General features: G+C 42.7%; 1 long non-coding RNA gene across 1 annotated transcript in view; it reads right to left on the minus strand.

Moving 5' to 3' along the window:
• Positions 1-512: 512 nt before the first annotated feature.
• Positions 513-4,568, minus strand: part of LOC145392919 (uncharacterized) — a 6,615-nt gene continuing 2,559 nt past the window's right edge. Inside the window, exons 2-3 of the long non-coding RNA XR_013896082.1 lie at positions 1,671-4,568; positions 513-1,477 (exon numbers count right to left, since the gene is read on the minus strand). The exon at positions 1,671-4,568 is cut by the window's right edge and continues 206 nt beyond it. This is a non-coding gene — a long non-coding RNA (uncharacterized LOC145392919). The remainder of the gene's footprint in view (positions 1,478-1,670) is intronic.

Genomic DNA, 4,568 nt, shown 5'->3' on the forward strand with positions numbered 1-4,568 from the left:
ATAATTACCAGTCTCTCTTAAAGATCTTCGTGCATTCAATACGCATCAATAAAGGCCTGATTTGCCACGTCTCCCTCACCCTGTGCACAGTGAGAAAAGACTGATGATGCTTAATTACTGACGATGTGACGACTCTGCCCAGCTGCTTAGAACTCTGGTGCTTCATTTACACGATTCTTGTGCGTCGGTGAAACATCTGAAGATTTCCCCTGTTGTCCATGCGGTAGCTCATGGAAATTTATTGAGCCTGTGAATCAATTTGTGCACTGTAGTACTAAAAACGTTTGGTACCGGAGTAAATGCTATCGTCATATTTAGAGACGAAATGTAAACACCAAGTAGCCTACTTCTTGTACCCGTTTGAGATGTGACAGCCTCTTCAGTCACCAGAATTGTTTGAAAAGGATGGACCAGAGAATTAAGAAGAAAAAAATATGTTGTGCTTATGATGTATTCTAAATTTGTTTCCCAGTTTTTTCTAACACGCTATATATCACTCGGTATTAGACGTATTAAGAGCGCTGTCTCCAGAAGTTACTCTGAATATTTCGTTAACTTAGGCTTCGTCACCTCATTTTCTTCTTAAATAATTTTCCACAGGTGCTTTAAGCCAAATGTGGGACCCATCCCATATCCCGTCAATTACTGATACCCACAATGAGCTTATGTATTTAGTCTATTGCTTAGGAAAAAACGAAAGGCTTTAACTAATTTAAAATAGCTTCCGCTAAAATATCAGTTTTCTGTGTAGTGCGTTTCATAGAGAATGGAAGAATAAATGGATAACTCTACTATATTGGAAGTGTTGGGGCTTGCAGTTATTGATAAGCAAAGAATCTAAATATTTACAAAGGATGAGAGGTGTTTTCTGTAATTATTGCTTTTCTCGAAACTTTTACGAAGGTTTTTCCTCTCACGCAGCCAAAGCAGTACTCCAAATGCTCTTTCTTTTACTCCAAATTACCTTATTTTTCCGTCAAAACAATCATTCATGTTGGAAGTATTTCCTGTGGGTGTTTGCCTTCCATAAGTTCCGTGAGGCATTTATTCAGGATTTTCTGAAGTAGTAGGCTTCGTTGCATGGGGAGGGGCTTCCTTTGAGTATTTCTCCATCTTCTGTCTGATTATATTTCCTCCCCATCTCATGTAGTTGTAATCCCACTCTTCATATTTTCAGACTAGGGTTACCAGTCACTATAATCCTAACCCTAATCCTTAATCCCAGCACGACACACGTATACACTGTTCATCATGTGACTCTGAAAAGTTGGTGAATGGTGGATGAAGTATACATGAGGTAGAGTCAAAGAGTATTCCTGAAGTTTCCACTGATGAAGCTCTACAGTGAAATCAGTCAGGAGTAAACTTTGACTCTATCTCGTGTATACTTTGACTATCTCGTGTATACCTTGACTCTATCTCATGTATACCTTGACTCTATCTCGTGTAAACTTTGACTATCTTGTGCATATTTTGACTATCTCGTGTATACCTTGACTCTATCTTGTGTATACTTTGACTATCTCGTGTATACTGAATCTATCTCGTGTATACTTCGACTCGACCTCATGTATACAGCGCTGTCCGTATACTGTCCCCTGAAAGTCCTATAATCAATCAAAATCAAGAGTATACACAGACATCCCCAGCTGCTCGATAGTCGACACCACCCCTCACAGGACGCGGCGTCAGTCAACACTCAGATACACGTTTTAGGCACCCATATACCAGCAATTTTCTCCATACTCTGTCTCTTCCTTCCTCCTCATTATTATTATTATTATTAATTATTAGCGATTTTGTAGCTAGGTCTAGAGGCAGCCATTTTCATTTAGCAACAGGTTTTGGCGGATTTTTACCAATGTTAGTTTATTCTCTCCCTATTTTCTCTCTCTCTCTCTCTCTCTCTCTCTCTCTCTCTCTCACTCTCTCTCTCTCTCGTGATTAACAGCTTACTAACACCTTTTGAGGCAAGTGTAATGACTTCTGTGTATCCGTCTTGCCAGTTCTTCTCCTGAATACTTGGGTTTTATTTGCTTAAGAACGAAATTAAGACAAAAAAGGCTTTATCTTTCATTGTACTTACTCATATTAGTTATTACATGTGATTCCAAAAACACTGCATTATTATTATTATTATTTTTATTTTTATTATTATTATTTCGGGAATTCAACAAGACTTGGCTTGTCAGGTCGTGGAAGCCTAGAGTTAACCCCGCCAAAAAGAGAACGTCTACTTCAGTCTCATTCTTGCTGTCTCTGGACGATTTTATTCAGCTGAGGATACACTGCGAGCTGGAGGGGTTAGTTAAAAGCTTCCTCAACCCCTTCACTACCAGGAGGAACTACACAAAGCTGGATAAAATCGTCTGGTGGCAGCAAGAAGGAGCTATAAAAACGCGAGATCATGGTGAAATGGTTAACTTCCTTCACTACGATTCCTTGCTAGTTCCAGACGATTTCCTAGCATCATGGAGGGTTGTCGAACTGGAGGGGTTAGATACAGGCTTAATTAACCCCTTCACAGTCGCAGAGTCTCCTTTAGCTGAATGAAATCGTCTATAAATGGCAAGGGTAAAGTGGCAACAGACGTCATGAAATTGGAGGGGTTGACGTCACACTGAAAAAAACCCTCTGATTAAACCCCTTCAGTGCCGTGACGCGCTTGTTTCATTCTCGCTACCCCTGACGATTTTACTCAGCTGAGGAAAGAACTATGGCAATGAATCAGGGAGGTAGGTATCAAAGCTAAGTCGATAAGTGCACGGCTGAATAAAATCACCTGCTCGTAGGAAGAATGAAACAATGAGGTTGCGCGGGACTGGAAAGGGTTTAGTGCTAAAAATCCCTCCTCAATAACAACAATCCGTAGCACACAAACTCACAAACGCATCACCAACGAGAGGGAGCGAGTGCATTGGCTGTTAGCTCACGTGGCACTCAAGAGACCAACAGCAGGACCACACTCGCTCTACGGGAAGCCAGCTGGTCCTCGAGTGGTCTACAGGCACACCTACACCCCTTGAACCAGGTAATGTGTCTATCTATCTATCTGTTTATTTTCTTTGCAACCTCCAGACGTGTATTTAGCCAGAGAGAGACTTTTCGAACTGAAGGGTGTTTTAAAAAGAGCTTTAATTAATCCCATCATTACGAGAGGCCCCTCCCAATACGAAGAATGGTCTGGAAGCAGCAAAAATAAACACACACAAACAAACATCCACACACACAAACACGTCACCTCGTACAAGGGGTCCACCACAAACTCGACATATTCAAAGGACACTCTGGCTAGGCTGGAGTGCAACACCGTCTTGACTCGAAGGAAACACTATACAGACGAGTGTATTTCAGTGTTGCACCTCAGATGGGACTCCCGGGGTGACTATTCTGTGCCCTGTGCGAGGTGGGTCATAGGGCCTCGCACAGAGAGCAGAGGGACTGAAGCGAAGGTAGGGCATCGCAAACAACTCTTCAAAACACGTAAACAAGGAGGAAAGTTACAATGAATCCAGGTCACACTTCGAAGCCCATAAAGAGAAAGTTATGCTGAATCCAAACCACAATTTCTGGCACATCAGAGGCAAGTCATGTTGAACGCTGAATACAAACCACACTTCAGAGCACACCACGAAGTCAAGTCATGTTGAATTCAGAGTGCAAAGCCACACTTCAAAGCACGCTGACACATGGGTAAGGAACGATGAATCCAGTGCACAGATCACACATCAAAGTACATCAGTAAATAAGGTAGGGCAAGCTGAATCCAGAATTCCTTGTGGGAAAAACGTATAGGTTAGTTCAAGCATCTTAGAATTAGGTAACAGTCCAAGGCCGCCGTCTCTAGAAGAGCTCCCGTCTTAGTGTCTTGTTCCTCTTAAGTTGCATATCTGTTTGTCTCAGTGCATTCCTTTCTCCCTGTCATGATTCTGGCGAACTTATGGCAGAATTGCAGTGCAGGAACTAGTGTATGAATGAATATGCACGTTCGTGTGTATGATCCACTGCTTATTAATTCATGCACTTATTTCAACACTGTGACTCCAAACGTATACGCGTCAGCTCTAGGCTCTACCCATCCTCTAATCCCACCCCTACTTGGAGGGAACTGGCAGCTAGGATACTGCACTGATGAAAGACCTGCTGTTTAGTTCACGAATAATAGATCAAAGCCATTTTTAGACTACATAAGGAACAGCTTGCAATAGCACCATTACTCAGGCAGTCTGCAAGAGCTTTGAACCATCAATGATAGGTCTGTATTTTCTTTTTTTTTTCCTTTTTTCTTTTTATCTCAGGGATAGAGAAAGCGTAGAAACTGCAGCTCACGACTATACGCCAAAAATCCTGGTGATTTTCATGGGTGTTGACGCGGCGTGAGGATGCAGGACAAAGGTGGTGGGTGACAGGCAGGACACGTGGAGATCGCCAGGGCAGGGACGGTGGATTGAGTGAAGAACAAGTGCCCTGCCCGAGACCCGCCATGCCTTGAGTCAGCTTCCTTCATGTCACATCGCCTCGTGTCAGATCGCCTTGTGTCAGTTCGCGCCACTCCGGATGTCCATGTG

Source organism: Coenobita brevimanus, chromosome 23 (genome assembly GCF_032717465.1).
Source record: "Coenobita brevimanus isolate Jiangsu-jjx chromosome 23, ASM3271746v2, whole genome shotgun sequence".
Classification (NCBI taxonomy): domain Eukaryota; kingdom Metazoa; phylum Arthropoda; class Malacostraca; order Decapoda; family Coenobitidae; genus Coenobita; species Coenobita brevimanus.